The 20,067-nt window shown below is 38.4% G+C and overlaps 1 protein-coding gene across 2 annotated transcripts in view; it reads right to left on the minus strand.

Moving 5' to 3' along the window:
* Positions 1-20,067, minus strand: part of ptp4a3b (protein tyrosine phosphatase 4A3b) — a 191,064-nt gene that overhangs the window by 123,522 nt on the left and 47,475 nt on the right. For both annotated transcript variants that reach the window (XM_028818116.2, XM_051936101.1), the window contains exon 2: positions 6,864-6,931. The gene's annotated coding sequence lies outside the window, so the exon portion shown is untranslated. The remainder of the gene's footprint in view (positions 1-6,863; positions 6,932-20,067) is intronic.

Genomic DNA, 20,067 nt, shown 5'->3' on the forward strand with positions numbered 1-20,067 from the left:
CAGATATATATAGCCAAATTCTCGCGCTTCGTTGCGGTGAAGTACCGCTTTTAATTTTTTATTAAGAAGAAAAGAAAACCTTTTTAAACGGATCGAAAATATACCAATAACAATTTGTTAAGGATCTGTTTTTTTGTGAAGCTCCCTTTTCACAGCTGTCGCGCTACGGCGTGTGTTTCGTTTATTTGACAGTATGTGGATCGTGGTAATTACATTCATGGCATTCGTTTTCTGAATCACAATCTGATTGTATGGGTGGTTACCTGCCAGGTCACGCTTGTGGTTTGTCAGCAAGTTGCCTTACGTCCGCCACGTGCCCTCTTTCTGTTCCCAGAAGCAGATCATAGAATGGTTTTAATAGTTTACTTTCAAATAGTGCAAAGAGTATGCGACATGTGTTTCTCCCTAATTCTGGGCTCATCAGGCGTACACACTCACTGTATCCCCTCTCGGGAATCGAATCTCTATAGTCAGCGGCAGAGGTGAAGCCCCTAACGTTGCGCTATGACGTGTGGTTCGTTTATACCTCGTGTCTTCTCATTAAACTTTTATCTCGCGAATATGTTATTGCAATCTGCAGCGGGAGCGTTTCTATAAACTTAATTTAAACTTGCGTTTTACACCGTGCTTTTTTCCCTTATGAAGATGCTTGTATGCTTCACTCGCTCGCTTCTTATTGTTTCGCTCCCTTCTCAATTGTTTAATGAATTTTTTGTTCTTCGCGGTTTGCGGCTCTTCCTTCATTTCTCCCTACTGCGTTCTTTTATCTCGTGAATATGTTATTGCAATCCGCAGCGGGAGTGTTTCTATAAACTTAATTTAAACTTGCGTTTTACACCGTGCTTTGTTTCCCTTATGAAGATGCTTGTATGGTTCACTCGCTCGCTTCTTATTGTTTCGCTCCCTTCTCAATTGTTTAATGAATTTTTTGTTCTTCGCTATTTGCGGCGCCAGAGTTGAAGCCCCTAACGTTGCGGTCAGCAAGTCGGCTAACATCCGCCATGTGCCGTCTTTCAGTTGCAAGAAGCAGTTCATAGAATGGTTTTAATAGTTTACTTTCAAATAATGGAAAGAGTATGCGACACGTGTTTCTCCCTAATTCTGGACTCATCAGGCGTACACACTCACTGCATCCGCTCTCGGGAATCGAATCTCGAACGTCAGCGCCAGAGGTGAAGCCCCTAACGTTGCGCTACGGCGTGTGGTTCGTTTATACCTCGTGTCTTCTCATTAAACTTATATCTCGCGAATATGTTATTGCAATCCGCAGCGGGAGCGTTTCTATAAACTTAATTTAAACTTACGTTTTACACCGTGCTTTGTTTCTCTTATGAAGACGCTTGTATGCTTTACTCGCTCGCTTCTTATTGTTTCGCTCCCTTCTCAATTGTTTAATGAATTTTTTGTTCTTCGCTGTTTGCGGCTCCTCCTTCATTTCTCCCTACTGCGTTCACAGTCTTTTCACGTGATTACGTGGGAGGTGTGATGACGTGACACTCAACTCCTCCTCCCACGGCCATCGAGCTGCCGTCCATTACAGTATATTGTGAAAAAAGAGATTCCAGTTATGACCATTACGCGTTGAATTTCGAAATGAAACCTGCCTAACTTTTGTAAGTAAGCTGTAAGGAATCAGCCTGCCAAATTTCAGCCTTCCACCTACACGGGAAGTTGCAGAATTAGTGATGAGTCAGTCAGTCAGTCAGTCAGTCAGTGAGGGCTTTGCCTTTTATTAATTAGTATATATATATATATATATATATATATATATATTATATATATATATATATATATATTATATATATATATATATATATATATATATATATATATATATATATATATATATATATATATATATATATATATATATACACAAAATGCAAAGTTAACTGACTAACTCACTCACTGACTTTTCAACACTATTTCTCATTAAGATAAAAAGCTGAAATCAGGCACAGTGATGCATCTAGAGCAGTAGGTATCCAGTATGAAAGGACATTTCGATATACAGTAATCCCTCCTCCATCGCGGGGGTTGCGTTCCAGAGCCACCCGCGAAATGAGAAAATCCGCGAAGTAGAAACCATATGTTTATATCATTGTTTTTATATTGTCATGCTTGGGTCACAGATTTGCGCAGAAACACAGGAGGTTGTAGAGAGACAGGAACATTATTCAAACACTGCAAACAAACATTTGTCTCTTTTTCAAAAGTTTAAACTGTGCTCCATGACAAGACAGAGATGACAGTTCCGTCTCACAATTAAAAGAATGCAAACATATCTTCCTCTTCAAAGGAGTGCGCGTCAGGAGCAGATGTCAGAGAGATAGAGAAAAGCAAACAAATCAATAGGGCTGTTTGGCTTTTAAGTATGCGAAGCACCGCGGCACAAAGCTGTTGAAGGTGGCAGCTCACACCCCCTCCGTCAGGAGCAGAGAGAGAGAGAGAGAGAGAGAGAGAGAGAGAGAGAGAGAGAGGGAAACAAAGAAGCACAAATCAATACGTGCCCTTCGAGCTTTTAAGTATGCGAAGCACCGTGCAGCATGTCGCTTCAGGAAGCAGCTGCACAGAAGGTAGCAACGTAAAGATAATCTTTCAGCATTTCTAGACGAGCGTCCGTATTGTCTAGGTTTGCGAACAGCCCCCCTGCTCAATCCCCCTACGTTAGGATCAGAGAAAGTCAGTGCAAGAGAGAGAGGGCGAAAAGTAAGTTGGGTAGCTTCTCAGCCATCTGCCAATAGCATCCCTTGTATGAAATCAACTGGGCAAACCAACTGAGGAAGCATGTACCAGAAATTAAAAGACCCATTGTCCGCAGAAATCCGCGAACCAGCAAAAATCAGCGATATATATTTAAATATGCTTACATATAAAATCCGGGATTACTGTATCAATATTTAGGCAGTGTCCTGCGGTGGGTTGGCACCCTGCCCAGGATTGGTTCCTGCCTTGTGCCCTGTGTTGGCTGGGATTGGCTCCAGCAAACCCCCGTGACCCTGTGTTCGGATTCAGCGGGTTGGAAAATGGATGGATATTTAGGCATAAACCCCCCCAATCCCCACAACTGCCCCCAACAATAGAAAAACTAAATATCCAAACATCTCAAAAATGCACTGACAGATATGACTGAAATATTGGTGAAGTTGGAGGGGAAAAAAAAAAAAAATTAGCCAACACGTTTTTGTTTTTTTTTTTGGTTGATATGATATATATTTTGGTTCTAAAACACCATGTACCCCATTTTGCTACAGTGCTGACAACGATCTCAGAGAGAAATGGGTCATACTGGTTTGTGCAAATGTTGGCTGTCTGCAGAAGTGAAGTAAAAGAGGCAAAATTCTGCAAAATTCAAAGACGACACATTTAACAAGTTCTTTCTAGGTGCTGTGGCCTTGAGTACAGTCAATTTTGTGTAACTAATCCAGTACAAAAGGTATTTAATATATATTACTCCCATCCACTTCATCTTATCTGCAAACATGTGCAAATGCTAAAGTGGGGACTACAGTTTCCATCAGCCAGTGTTCTGCTACAGACGATTTCATCAGCTCAAAGTACGTACAAAAGACAGCACTGAAAAAAGTTCCAAGTCATTACTGCTTTGTTCCCCACATCACCTCCAAACCACTTTGGGATAAGAATTCAATTGTCTCACTGGATTTCAGGTTTTATTTTTGAGCAGTGTTTTCTTTTCAACCCAGTTTCACCGTTTAAAGTTTCGTGATAACCCACGGGCAGCAACTAAATTGGGGTGGAGGGGTGTTAAGAGGGTTTCCCCTTGGTGAAACAAGGGCAATTATAAATGAGGGAAAAATATTGTGCAGCACTGTCAAACAAATTGGCTTATCAGGGATATCAATCTGAAATAAACAGATTATACTATATTTTTTTTTAATCAGTGCAGAGTCAGTCATTCATTTTTGAAAAAGTCACAGTTGTCCACCTGTATATCATTATTAAGTTTGCAATACCAATCCACGATCAGCAGGAAGTGCTTTCTGATGAAGACGTTATTCAATAGAATGAAACCTGATTTTTTTCTATAGCAGATGGAAATGAGGTTTTGAGAATATGTAAGAAGAGAATAGGATGGTGCTTTTGAGTATGTGAAAGTAATTATTAAATTTGTAATTTTTTTTTTTGTGAGTAGACATTTATTTAAATCAACTACAGTGATCCCTCGCTATATCGCGCTTCGCCTTTCGCGGCTTCACTCTATCGCGGATTTTATATGTAAGCATATTTAAATATATATCGCGGATTTTTTGCTGGTTCGCGGATTTCTGAGGACAATGGGTCTTTTAATTTCTGGTACATGCTTCCTCAGTTGGTTTGCCCAGTTGATTTCATACAAGGGACGCTATTGGCAGATGGCTGAGAAGCTAGATTGCTTACTTTTCTCTCACTCTTGCGCTGACTATCTGTGATCCTGACGTATGGGGATTGAGCAGGGGGGCTGTTCGCACACCTAGACGCTACGGACGCTCGTCTAAAAATGCTGAAAGATTATCTTCACGTTGCTACCTTCTGTGTGCAGCTTTTAAGTATGCTGCACGGTGCTTCGCATACTTAAAAGCTCAAAGGGCACGTATTGATTTTTGACTTTGTTTCTCTCTCTCTCTGCTCCTGAGAGGGGGGGGTGTGAGCTGCCACCTTCAACAGCTTTGTACCGCGGTGCTTCGCATACTTAAGCCAAACAGCCCTATTGATTTGTTTGCTTTACTCTCTGTTTCCTTTGAAGAGGAAGATATGTTTGCATTCTTTTAATTGTGAGACAGAACTGTCATCTCTGTCTTGTCATGGAGCACAGTTTAAACTTTTGAAAAAGAGACAAATGTTTGTTTGCAGTGTTTGAATAACGTTCCTGTCTCTCTACAACCTCCTGTGTTTCTGCGCAAATCTGTGACCCAAGCATGACAATATAAAAATAACCATATAAACATATGGTTTCTACTTCGCGGATTTTCTTATTTCGCGGGTGGCTCTGGAACGCAACCCCCGCGATGGAGGAGGGATTACTGTATATACTGAGGCAGTACTAATTTTAGGATTTGATGCTAATGGAGAATCAAGATTTTTCAGCAGTTTTTAACCTCTGAATGAATCAACTTAAGTAAAAACTTAATTAACTAATTAAAAACTTATTAGTTATACAAAAAGGGGACCAAAAAATTGTTACCTGTTGTTTAAAGAGCTGTAACAAATGTTTTTTTTATATATATATTTCTTTAAAAGTTAAATGGAAATGCTGCACCCACAGTAAATTACCAAAGATATCTAAGCCGCCAGAAAAAAATAAAATCAATAAATTCTTAGCACTAATTACTCCTGGCAAAATCTTCAGAACATCTGCCTTTTCAAATGGGATTTACAAAAAATACCATTATTCCAATTAGTATTAAAATAATTTATTGCAATCGCACAGAGCATTAGTTTAAAGACAGATTGAACGGTATTATAAAAAATTAGTGGTATCTTATTTAAGCTTAAAATATACAAGAAGGACAAACAAACTGTAATTGCCTTTACTACACTATTGGCACATAGACTTATACTTGCTCAACTGGAAGAATCCTAACTCTCCTATTCTACGTCAGTGGGTAACTGATGTTATATACTATTTGAAACTGGAAAAAATCAAATTCTCATTTAGAAGATCTGTGCAGAACATTTTCAAAACCTGGCAGGATCTAATCAATAACATTTTAGAATAAGCTTTTAAAGCACTGAGGAAGCAGATTCTCTCCCATTTTTTCTTTTTTTTTCTCCATTTATCTTTATTCACTTATTAATTCATCTATTTACTTATTTTTACTAGCTTTAAGTTTTACTCTGCTGGCTTAGCTCTCTTTCTCAGGGGTGGGGGTTGATTTGTTTTCGATCTTATGTTTGTAAAAATTGATTTGTATGGAATGTTGTGTGATTTCAAAAAAAATATACAAATGATAAACACTAAGTACACAGACAGTACAACAAAAATTACTATATAGTGCTCCATCAAATCAACTTTTAATCTTGTGTTAATTATTTATTTCAACCATGTTTCACACTGACAGCTCAACCTAGGTCAGTATCTATCGTTGCCAACCCAAGACTTTGGATAACATAAAAAAAACTTAACACATCTGATCATACTATAGCCTACATAAGGGCAAAATTAAAAGCGTTAAAAAAAAAAACCTAGGAGTGTCAAGGAGAGTCACTGAGTTGTGTTTTTTTTTTTTTCATAAAATTGACAGGGAAACCACAAAAATAACTTATTTTCTGGTCACAGAAAATGCATCACTCCATCCTGAGTTTTATAACCAGCATAATCAAATTTACAGTTGCAGGGGCCTTAGACTATATTGGCAGCATCAGGCAGGAAGTTCAAGAATGGGGGGTAGGGTGGGGAGAAGAGGAAAAAAAAAAAAAAACAAAACACTTGCAGGTATATGCCCACTACACACACACAGTGACCAAGCCAAGATCTGAACCTCATTCTCTGTGAACAAGGCTTCTGAAATGCTGGAGACTGACCTTTATACTGACACACTACTTGACTTGCTTGATATCTCACAGCAACCCTGTTAGGTTGAGGTGGCAGTGTTTTAATTGTTCTACAGTACAATTCGATCATATAACTGTTGAGATAAGTATTTTAACAAAAAACTAAGTCCGAGAGAAACACTTTAAATTATAAAATGGCTTCTTGCTGACTTAACAGTTCTGCCATATTTGATTGTTAAGCACTTTGTGCGATGTGTACAGCCAAGTCTTACATATTAAGAAGACAGTTCCATTTAGTCATGCATGTTAAAATACACACAAAAATAAATAAATAAATAAATAAATCACAAGAGCAAACAGTATTTACTCACCAACTAGACATCCTTCACAACATACTTCAAATAGTACTGGAAAATGAAAGTAGCCCGTTTTTTCAGGTCTGAAAAATAAGAGAGAAAAAAAAAAAAAAAAAAAAAAAACTTAGTTATTACTCACAAGCAGCTGTGAAGCCTGAAGTGTCACATACATGTCAAAAGGTTTTCCTGCCCAATCTATAAATCTTTATAGCTACCTAGTGTGATGTGACAAAAGGCAAGAGGCTGAGATGGGATTTTTTTTTTTGGATGGGGGTCAGAAATGTCAGCTAGTAAAATTCAAAGTCTAACAAGAATGTAAACAAAAATACCTTATAGCAACCTCGGTGAATGTTTGCAACTTCAAGACAGACAGAAAACTCTCTCATTCCAACTCTTGATAAAGAGCTTCAATTAAAACAATGCTTTTCCTGCTCCTCTGTATGTGTGCATATGCACAGGCCTCCGTGTTTGTGTTTGTGAGTGAGTGCGTGCGCAACTGTTATGATCTTGCCAGTTCAAGGCCTGTATTCAATTAAGAGATCTGAAATACCCTTTTCAAGCAATAGGGAGTTCACCCCTGCAAGTAATCTCCACCCCTTAAAACCCTTTTTAATGGCATAATGCCACACTAGGATGGGATGAGGGACACTTGTGTCAAATTTTATATGGAGATTACAACCATAAACAGATACAAAATGTAATAAAACAATAACAATAACTTAGTATTTTCAAACACACTATAGAACATTCAATTTCAATTTAAAAACACTCAAGTGATATCAAAGCTTATTAAAAGTAGAAAAATGAAACAACCTGATATAATAAACGCCTCCTTAAAAATACAGTATTCACTTATACAACTATCTTTAAAATCAAATGATTGGCTAACATATGCATATATCAAAGCCTCATCAGTCAACTACTTTAAAAAAAAAATTTTTCCCCCCTCAACATCTCACACAAGTGCACCTCCATGAACCATTGTGAAGTGCATTTGCTGGTTAGGAACCAGGAGGCAAAACCTTTCCAGCAATCTATTGTGTTGGAATTAACAGCCAGCTCTGGCTGCTCCAGTGGTCAGATTTTCCAGATGAAGCAGGAGCTGCCCACCCCCTGGGCAGGAAGCCATCAACCTCCACGCGCTCATTTACGTCAGGGTCTAATTACTGCAGCCGCAGCCAAGAATCATGCTTGCTGTACAAAACTCGGAAGGCACCTACTGAGCAGCAAGCCATAAAGAGACTGGGGGAAGGTGTTGGCCACATGGGTGGCATCAGCATGAGCTGGGGCCAGGCTCAACGATAACGAAATCAGGTAGGAAGGAGGAAGCCTATCCCTCAAAAACACATCCTGTGAGACTGCCTAGTTCAGACCCAGTGGAAAAAACATTACAGGATCCAAAGTCAGTATAGAGACTATGTAAGCAACAATAACATTAAATTGAAAGAAATAATGTAGGTGAATTTGAGAAGACTGTCCTGTATCAAGTGTCTATTTCTTTCAACTGTTCAACACAGCATTTTTTTTTTTTTGGCTATACCTGACCTTCAGGATGTTATGTAGCAATAAACATTCCTTTGTAACAATTTATTAATAATTTTTTTTTAACTGATATGTGAAAATAAAGCTGTTACAATGCACGTAAGCTGCTTTGTTATAAGCTGGTCATTCACTGCTACCCAATTTTGATTTTGCAATAAATTGAAAGTACCTAAACACCACCATATAATTTGTTTTGTCATGTCTATGGGGTTAAGTCTATCTAATACCCATATTTTTATTTCACAGAGAAGGTGGTAGAGGGGCAAAAATAACTTTCATAAAGTTTATAATAGGAAAGCTTCAAAGCTCTACCTTATTATACAGAACAACCAGAGTCAACAGATGTCCTTGCCCATTATCTTGGAAGTCCAGAGATCAGGGACCTTATTTATAAAACTTATAACTTGTATGAATTTAAGCAAGAAAATATGTGCAAGTCAAAAACTAGGAAAAACGAGCGTGGGGTGGGAGAACCATATTTATAAAACCTGCTGTACTCACATTTCTACATAATTTACCCTTTACAAATCACAATTACCTTGTAAATATGAGTACAGGAACGCAGATTTTACATCGCCTTGAAACATCCATATATGGGGTTTGCTAATCAGCCTCTTACATAAGCAATCATGATGCCACAGAACTTCATCGGTTGGTAGAGCTGCCTCACTCCTCATGTGTTGAGACCCCACCACCTGCATTGAAGAGTATCTGGTTGTGCTCCATAACTGAATGCACAAGATCATGCACGGTATTCTAGAGTCTCTTCTCTCTGTCCTGGGGGTCAGGGAAATAATTAAGGCACCACCAATTGAGCAGATAGCAGCTATCACCTGGCACATGTAATGAATGATTTTGATTGCTGTTATAGTGAATAGTATGGGCCTTATGTAAAACTTAGGGTCCAGCCAGTTACCTTATCAACAAGCCAGTCACCACATGCTGCACCATCACATCTGTTGAAGCTACTTTGCCTCAAAATAAATGAATCATGGGCTGACCTAGGCCACGGGGACACAACATTTCTCACCCACCTCCTGGCATTACAGATGACATGTCCATTAATGGAATGTAACAGCTTATGGTTAACAAAAATAGCTTCATTATCGCTAGGTTCCCTTATTGCAATACAAGAACAGCATAGCGCAGCGATTACGTTAGAAGAAATAGACAATTCTGCAAATTTCCTTTTTATATTGACACAAATATGCTATATTTCATGTATGTGCATCCACACCAAATGAAAACTTGATGTTGTGCCTCACTGGTCAGTCAATGACTTTTACCACAATGGGCATGTTGGAGTTAAGTTTGGATGAAAAATTCCTGACACGATGGCCAGCTTAGTGAAAAATTACAACAGCTAGCAGATATAAACAGGAAAAAAAAATCTTCAATGGAAATACGTATGCACTCGCCATTTTTAAAATGGAACTAAAATACAGGCTTGTGTATCATATTCATTGTTTATGAGGATCACATCAATGCACACACAGTTAATAACAACAGCCAGGTGATATGATTTCTTGTGTGTATTTTGAAATGTGATCAAGATTCTCCTCATTTCCCAGTTTCTCCAAAATGTTGCATATACATGGGTCAGAGTTGCCTTAAGTATACACAAGTTCCCCTGTGAAGTTTTCTTTTATAAATCCCAACATTGGTGTGGAAAGTTGTGTACACACATTTCAAGACTCTGTGTGTGTACGCAAGCTTTATAAATGAGACCCTAGGAGAGGACAACAGTATGGCAGCTAGTAGAGAAAAACTGTTGTTTTCAAAATAATCAAAGAGTAAGGACACCTCATTGGTTACAGCATGCCAGTCCAATATCAAAAGTTGCTGCTGTTGGGTACAACTTGATACTCTGAAAACATTGGTCTCACAAAAGACAGAAACCATTAAAATCACTGCATCCACCACACAAATAGGCAAATTAAAATCAAGTTTGTTTTTTTTTTTTTTTTTTTTTTTAAAATTGTATTTTGTTTTCATCCATCATTTCATGACAAGTATTTCCTAATTATGGACATTTTATGTAAATACAATTTAACTAGCAGTACCGAATAGAAGGGCCCAATTATGTGAAAGGAAGTTATTGCCATTACAGATTGATCAAAAGTGACTATTGTTTTCCACTCACAATAAAGCTTAACAAGGTGCTCTGAGCTTGTGACGCAGTAGGTAAAATGGGATCACTGTATATTTAACTCTTAAAATATTCACACTAAGCTGTGCAGTAGATTCATGGAAGGCAGGCAAAGCGATGTACTGGCTAAGGCATTGGACCTTAAACTCTACTGTTTTTGGTTCATTTTTCACCTCTTACTCACTGTGCAATATTAAGCAAGTCACTTAACCTACTTGTGCCAGAATTAGAAAACAATGTACAGTATGTGAATAGCTGAACTGTATACCATGTGGCAGATGGCTGGGGCTCCTGCCCAGCCAGAAAGCCTGGAGGATAGAAGGTCCGGGAGAGAGACAGTACCTCCCCCGAGACACAAGAGGGCAGCCTACCGGTTTGCATTGGGGCCATGGGATTGGAGCTAAGAAACTCAACCCTGTTGGGACCCGTGGCCACCGCCATGGGGCGCCCAGATGGTTCCGGAGCCATGGACTGCAGCATTTCTGCCACACCAGGAAATAATGTCAGAACAGGAACCAGGTAAACCCAGAGTGCTTCCCAGTGCCCAGGCAGCACTTCCGCCACACCAGGAAGTGCTTCAGGAAGGTCATCAATAAGCACCTAGAGCACATCCGGGTACAATATAAAAGGGGCCGCCTTACTCCATTTGGGGAGCCCGAGTCAGAAGGCAGAGAGAATTGATGGTGGCGAAAGACAAGAAAAGGACTGTGAACTATGTGTTGTGCTTTGTGCACTGTATGTGCTGTTGAGAAGAAGAAAAATAAACGTGTGTTTTGGGACTTCTGTGGGTCCTGTGTCTGTCTGGGTCCGGGCTGATTCTCCACAGCCACTAAACTAATTTGCCTTAGCTAAAGGTATAATTTAAATGTTTAAATAATAGTAATATTTCATGAAGACCAGATTCTCAAACTACCTGATAGGCAGAATGGATGACATACTGTATATACTCACGTACAAGTCGGGTCTTGAAACCCGAAAAATCGATCATAAAATCAGACCCCAACTTATATGCCCAATCAAAAATGCCCAAATGAGACACTTAAATTTTTTTTTTTTTTTTTTTTTAAAAACATCTTCTTGCCTCCTCCAATCTTGCATCAGTTTCTCATAATTTTGTTGCAGTAGCGCAGTTACCAATTTCTCTCACTACTTCAACAGCGTTTAATTTAAAACCAGCTTCATATTTTCTTGTGATTGAACGCTTCGTCGTAGATAAGGGATGCTCTTACAATAAAGGTGTATGAGGGTGTGAGATACAAAAAACACAAATCAGTGCAAACATTGCTTCTGGATAGTTTGGGTATTACCATGTGGTCACGCAGGCGAGAGAGAGAGAGGTTAGGAGCACACACTGATACAGCGCATTGCCGCACCCACATAGTAACCACGGAGCACACTGCCTTTTTTTTTTTCTTTCTCTCTATCTCAGGTGGGCGCTAGCATATCATAATCCCTTGTACCAATAGCGTAAGTTTTCCGCATTCGACTTATATGACCGACATTATAAAATACCAGAAATTATACAGTAAACTCAAGTCAGAACTTATCCACGAGTATATACGGTAGCTGGAAACTTCAAATACAGGATTAACCAATGCAGAGTAAGAACAGGGGGAAGATGGGGTTGGGTTTTATTAAATATTCTGAATGACTAGAGTAACACCTATACTAATTTTATTGTAGTGTTACTTCAGACCATTAGTGTTTTAAATGTTCTATGAGCTCCTATTAATTTATACATGCTCTTCAAAATGTATTTCTGTCTTCATTATGTTTGAAATCATATGTTAGTGCTGCACAGAAATGTAATGATTAATGCTTCAAAAGTCTTGGGCTCAGGTCTCATCCATATTTTTTCTACAGGTTCTACAACTTCCCTCTCACATCTTAAGGACATGCAGGTTAGATTGTTTGGAGAACATATACTGTATTTGGCATGTATGACTGAGTGAGGGGATATATATGAGAGTGTTCTGCATTGGCTCGTGGCTTGGCCCTAGTATTGAGAGAGAATGATAAAAAGATTTTGGAGAAAGAAAAAAAAAAAAAAAGATTTTAACTTCACATTAGTCCTTTTTACTGTACTTTTTGTATCTTACCTGTTTGGTATTCCTGGTCTAGAGCACTAAAAGACTACTGATGCCCCTGCAAAATATTATGCAACCAATGATTAGTGGATGCAAAGAATGCAATTCATAACTAAGGTAATAAGCTCTGGTGCCATTACTAACTTTACATGGTGAAAGCCAAGGAAGGCAGCAAAGCAAGTAATCACAGGTTAAGTAATTATAGGCTGCAAAAACATTTACACAAAATTGGCCTAAGGGTAATTGCAGCATGTCATGCGACAAACATTGTGAAAACGGAAAACTCTTGAAATAGTTGGGAAGGAATATATCGCGTCAACTAAAGAGAACTCTATGCAAGGTACAATTACAACAATGGCAGGTTACAGTCAAAGATGACGACTTTCTTGGTCATTAACCTTCAATAAGTTCAATGGCCCCAACTCCATTTCAAACCAAAACTCTGAAACTATCTAAAGGAGATCAAATGAACATTACAACCTACATGAGAAGTTGAGGGGACATTTCATACACTTAATTTCCAATTTAAAAAGCAGGCACGATACAATCCCAAGCATATAGTTCATCTCTAGTAGTTCAAAGGACCTGACCTCCAACAATAATGAAATATGGAGGAAATATGGTCTTTTTTTATAACAAACCATATAACTCTCCTTTAGTCAACATTTGCTATGCATGTCTTCTTCCGTACAAGTACCATAGTCACTACATAGAGGTGCCATTTATATTAAGGAGGCATCTATGTATGCTATATTAACCTGAAATTTTGAAGAGATTTCTTTATTTTGTTTAAACAAGACACAAACATACATGCTGAAAAAAAGAGACCAAATACACACGTATATAAAACCCTGGCAGCTTTATTTGGCCAGTCTTTCACAAATTCCAGTCCCTGCCCACCAGGCAGGGTGGTTTCCTTGACCTCAGGAAACCATCAAAATATATTCTGTCTCACCTTCAAAAGCCCTGCTGTGTACTGTATCTCTTAAATGCCCTGGGACTCAACTGCTAGCCAAGTAGTTTACTGAACATGCCATAAATATCACACAAAAAGGCAGGCCAGAATCTTCTGAGCTTTCACAGAATGTGTTTACTTGCACACACACAACTGGATTAAGGTGAATAACCCAGCTGGAGAAAACAAAACTGGTTTCTTAAATATCTGCATTTACATGGGGAAGTAATTTTCTGGAGATCTCCTTTGTCAAAACATTCTGATGTCATTAAACTGCACCAAAAAAAAAAAAAAAGAGTTAAAGGTTGTTATCGGCCACAGAGAATTCAAAAATAAGCATGACACTTTTCTGGTGTTTTATAAATATACTTAGTTAAATGTAAAGTACGCAGAATTCTTGCTTCCGTTAGGTCAGATTATCTCAGGGCACAACGTGAGCTACCACAGCTATGCTGATGACACACAGCTGTATTTATCAAAAGCACCTGATGACCCCGATTCTCTTGATTCACTAACACAATGTCTGACTTGTATTTCAGAATGGATGAATAGTAACTTTCTCAAGCTAAATAAAGAGAAAACTGAAATCTTAGTGATTGGCAATAATGGTTACAATGAGGCTATTAGAAATAAACTGGACACATTAGGATTAAAAGTCAAGACAGAGGTAAAAAGCTTAGGGGTAACTGTTGACTGTAATCTGAATTTTAAATCGCATATTAATCAGATCACTAGGACAGCATTTTTTCACTTAAACATAGCAAAAGTTAGACCTCTTATATCACTGAAAGATGCTTACAAAGTTCACGCGATTGTTTTCAGTCGACTAGATTACTGTAACGCAATCCTCTCAGGAATACCCAAAAAAGACATAAATCGTTTGCAACTAGTGCAGAATTCAGCTGCTAGAATCCTAACCAGGAAAAGAAAATCCGAGCACATTTCTCCAGTTTTGATGTCACTACACTGGTTACCTATGTCATTCAGGATTGATTTTAAAATTCTGCTTATGGTTTATAAAGCCTTAAATAATCTCGCCCCATCTTATATATCGGAATGTCTGACATCTTATATTCCAAATCTTAACCTCAGATCCTCAAATGAGTGTCTCCTTAGAATTCCAAGAGCAAAACTTAAAAGAAGTGGTGAGGTGGCCTTCTGCTGTTATGCACCTAAAATCTGGAATAGCCTGCCAATAGGAATACGCCAGGCTAATACAGTGGAGTACTTCAAAAAACTGCTGAAAACACATTCTTTTAACATGGCCTTCTCATAACTTCACTGTAATTTAATCCTGATACTCTGTATGTCCAATTCATTATAATAACTATTCATGGTGGCTCTAAAATTTGTACTAACCCCTACTCTCTCTTCTGTTTCCTTTTCCGGTGTCCTTTTGGTGATGGCTTGCGCCACCACCATCTATTCAAAGCACCGTCATGTTCCAACAGTGATGGATTAAAAGCCAGAAGTCTGCATGACCATCATCATCAAGTCCTTCTGTGAGAACCCTAAATACAAAGAGGACTATTTCATTTATGTTAGGTAGAATGCCCAGAGGGGACTGGGCGGTCTCGTGGCCTGGAACCCATGCAGATTTAATTTTTTTTCTCCAGCCATCTGGAGTTTTTTTTTTTTCTTTTTCCTCTCTTGTTTTTTCTGTCCCCCTGGCCATCGGACCTTACTCTTTTTCTATGTTAACTAATGTTGCCTTATTTTAATTTCTTATTTTGTCTTTTATTTTTATTTTATTTTCTTCATTATGTAAAGCACTTTGAGCTACTTTTTTGTATGAAAATGTGCTATATAAATAAATGTTGTTGTTGTTCTGTTTGACTATGTAATTGAGCCTTGCAAAGAAACAGGTATGTGTGCTTCTTGCCTTACACCCAGTGCTGTTGGAACAATAATAATGTAAGTATTTTTATTTCAATAAGAAATATTGTATTAGGTCACTAATTACTTTAAAAAGTTTATATAAAAAAAAAAAAAAAAAAAAAAAAAAAAAAAAAAAAAAAAAAAAATCGGACCATGCAACATGCATTACTTTTAATATGTTACCCTACTGATCTCAAAATTGTGTTCCTGAGCTTAGCACTATATGTTCAGCTCATCAACATAAATTTAGCGATTTCTGAAATATTGGGACAGATTATTTCTGCCAGGAGAAGGAATAATGCAATCGCCTGAGCAAATTTATTTTATGGATGTTTATCTTAGGCTCCTGAAAGTATTTGTGAGGCAAATATATGTGCAGGATGACAGAGTTCAGTAGATGTGCACAGACTACAAAATCCTTAACAGTAACCTGGTAAAGGGATTACATGTCCACAAAATGGGGATATTTGTGCTGAAATCTACCTCTGTTAACCAGGTTTCTCAAAGACCAATAACCTGATTTCTCTAATGGACTAAGGGTTTACACAGTATTTTAGAAATCAAGTTTCTATAAATAACTAGATCATTTAAGTGCACATAAATGTACTGATAAATACATTTAACTCCTGAACTTGATAATTCTAGACCAGAAGAAAAAGTGAGATGACCCTTGTTTTAAAATGTAACAGTTTCACATTTGTGAAAAACAGGAATATATACGAGTAAAAAAAAAAAAAAAAACAGATGATGTTAATGCTTGAGATTCACAATTATTTATATTATATATATACAGTGGTGTGAAAAACTATTTGCCCCCTTCCTGATTTCTTATTCTTTTGCATGTTTGTCACACAAAATGTTTCTGATCATCAAACACATTTAACCATTAGTCAAATATAACACAAGTAAACACAAAATGCAGTTTTTAAATGATGGTGTTTATTATTTAGGGAGAAAAAAAATCCAAACCTACATGGCCCTGTGTGAAAAAGTAATTGCCCCCTTGTTAAAAAATAACCTGAGTTCAATTTCCGTAGCCACCCCCAGGCCTGATTACTGCCACACCTGTTTCAATCAAGAAATCACTTAAATAGGAGCTGTCTGACACAGAGAAGTAGACCAAAAGCACCTCAAAAGCTAGACATCATGCCAAGATCCAAAGAAATTCAGGAACAAATGAGAACAGAAGTAATTGAGATCTATCAGTCTGGTAAAGGTTATAAAGCCATTTCTAAAGCTTTGGGACTCCAGCGAACCACAGTGAGAGCCATTATCCACAAATGGCAAAAACATGGAACAGTGGTGAACCTTCCCAGGAGTGGCCGGCCGACCAAAATTACCCCAAGAGCGCAGAGACGACTCATCCGAGAGGTCACAAAAGACCCCAGGACAACGTCTAAAGAACTGCAGGCCTCACTTGCCTCAATTAAGGTCAGTGTTCACGACTCCACCATAAGAAAGAGACTGGGCAAAAATGGCCTGCATGGCAGATTTCCAAGACGCAAACCACTGTTAAGCAAAAAGAACATTAGGGCTCGTCTCAATTTTGCTAAGAAACATCTCAATGATTGCCAAGACTTTTGGGAAAATACCTTGTGGACTGATGAGTCAAAAGTTAAACTTTTTGGAAGGCAAATGTCCCGTTACATCTGGCGTAAAAGGAACACAGCATTTCAGAAAAAGAACATCATACCAACAGTAAAATATGGTGGTGGTAGTGTGATGGTCTGGGGTTGTTTTGCTGCTTCAGGACCTGGAAGGCTTGCTGTGATAGATGGAACCATGAATTCTACTGTCTACCAAAAAATCCTGAAGGAGAATGTCCGGCCATCTGTTCATCAACTCAAGCTGAAGCGATCTTGGGTGCTGCAACAGGACAATGACCCAAAACACACCAGCAAATCCACCTCTGAATGGTTGAAGAAAAACAAAATGAAGACTTTGGAGTGGCCTAGTCAAAGTCCTGACCTGAATCCAATTGAGATGCTATGGCATGACCTTAAAAAGGCGGTTCATGCTAGAAAACCCTCAAATAAAGCTGAATTACAACAATTTTGCAAAGATGAGTGGGCCAAAATTCCTCCAGAGCGCTGTAAAAGACTCATTGCAAGTTATCGCAAACGCTTGATTGCAGTTATTGCTGCTAAGGGTGGCCCAACCAGTTATTAGGTTCAGGGGCAATTACTTTTTCACACAGGGCCATGTAGGTTTGGATTTTTTTTTCTCCCTAAATAATAAAAACCACCATTTACAAACTGCATTTTGTGTTTACTTGTGTTATATTTGACTAATGGTTAAATGTGTTTGATGATCAGAAACATTTTGTGTGACAAACATGCAAAAGAATAAGAAATCAGGAAGGGGGCAAATAGTTTTTCACACCACTGTATATATATATATATATATATATATATATATATGCCTTTGTACTCTTTACTGCAGATGAAAGAGACACAAATACCAGGATAATCACTTTAATATGCAAGCAGTTTCCCATTATAAGAAATGGTCGATTACAATACTGATCTTTTGTTTCCTTTACCCTTTCATTTTTTTTTTTTTTTTACATTAAGCCCCTGCATAACCAGCTTTATGTCATGTATTAAAAGTGTTAAACCGTGGATCAATTGATGTCACAACTCCTAGACCAGGCTTTGGACTCATCACTTCTGGAATATTGTAACTCTCTGCTGGTTGGTGTTCTGGCATGTGTCACCAAGACACTGCACATGATTCAAAATGTAGCAGTACATCTGGTGTTCCACCAGCCAAGGCAGGCAACAGGTCAGTCCTCTCTTCAAATGACTACACAGGTACCCTGCAGAAGCAAGTATTAATTTTAAATCCATGATGCTTGTCTACAGAGTAGTTAATGGATCAGCACCTATACAGTATATTATGAAGACTCTTGCGAGTTCCTATGCTCTGTTATAAGAAGTCCGTGGTAAAGCATGATTTTAAAATAGAGTCCTAAAGAGTGTAGGCTCCGAACTTGTGAGGGTGGGCACATGCTGGCACCACTCCAAGGTTGATTGAGGTTCTTGGCTGATCACGCATTCATTTGCAAATGTGAGGGAGTCAGTCAGGTGCCTTATTCACACCTCAGAGTGGGTGGAGGATAGCACCTTCACCCAACTGGGTAGTATATAGAGTCCCCGCATGGCAGAGAGGCAAAAAAAATAGATTCAAAAAGGAGGAGGAGGGAGAGAACAAAAGACATCAGAGGTTTAGTAAGAAGAGAGAGGCAAGATGGTGAGGAGCCTGTGTCGTGTGGAAAAGAGACAGGTGGTCAGGATTATGCCTGGAGGAAGTGAGCAACAGGACTGTGCTCAAGTGTGGGGCTGGAGAAGGGGAGCTTTCTAGCGCAACGAAAGGAAAAGGAGTACAAGCAGCACTGTCATGCAGCATCTCTCTTACAAATGCCGATGGATTAGCTAAGGGAAGACATGATTGGGGCTCAGTGGGGAATCCCATGGATGCTAATGGACTGGCAGTAAGACCCTGAACCAGAGATTTAGTGGATGACTGCACCTGTCGGCAGGCATCTTCTCATGCTGCAAGGTCCTGATGAGCCGAGGAGACACCACATTTTAGGAAGAGGCATTGCGGTTTGTGACTGTTTAAATAGAAGAACCCATCTGGGATTTTAACCTGATTTTAATTGGCTTATTTACTGGATTTTAACCTCCACCTGACACTTTGGATTTTACAGATTTATTAACTATTTATGAAAGATTTTTTTCTTTTTTCTGCACTGCACTTTTGGACATTTTTAATTTATTATAATACACTTGCTACTTTTGCACCAACCCCTTGCTTACTGTGTGTGTCCCCATTTGCCTGGCTCATCTCAATTTACAACTGTCAAGGTTCCATTTTCAAGAGGCTCCTGGAAGCAACCAGGGAGCGTGGTGCCGACCTGGACCATCACATGCCCTTTCTTGACCACTTAAGTTTACTGCCGAATGGCATCTAGTGATGTCAACTCTGCATGATAGTCCAGACTCTTCATGTGTAGTTCCTAGCTGGTGGAACAAGCTGCCCACTTCCAGTACACTTCCACTTCAAATTTCTGTCTAACTGATTTTAGCGGTTAGGTTTTTGTAACTGAGGAATTGTAAATAACTTATTTTATTCTGGGATCTTTACTTGTGATGATTAACTTTGTAATCATATCCTGTAACACTTGTTCTGAAACAGTATCGATCCCCCTCCACCAAGGGCAGGTTACTCAATTATTCTGACCTTTTTTGAAAGTTGCTTTGGATAAAACTGTCTGCTAAGCAAATAAATTTACATTAAGTGTATAAGTGTTAAAAGTTAATTTCTTATTAACAAAATTAAACAATGTAGGTTTATTGTTCAGTGATCATAAAATACTAAAATAAATAAAATCCCCTTAAAATATATAAATTTTTTTAAAGTAACAAAATGTACAAAATTAATCATTCATAAGAAATATGGCATAAACAGGTGTATTAAGAAGACACATAGCTAATATGCTTAACAAGGCTACAAGTAAAACTTGCTCTTAAGCTAACAAACCTAATTCTTTATTAAGCAGCAAGTGCATAGTTTTTCTTTATCTGTTCTTTTTCCAATTCAAAA

The sequence above is a fragment of the Erpetoichthys calabaricus genome, chromosome 13, assembly GCF_900747795.2.
Source record: "Erpetoichthys calabaricus chromosome 13, fErpCal1.3, whole genome shotgun sequence".
Lineage (NCBI taxonomy): Eukaryota > Metazoa > Chordata > Cladistia > Polypteriformes > Polypteridae > Erpetoichthys > Erpetoichthys calabaricus.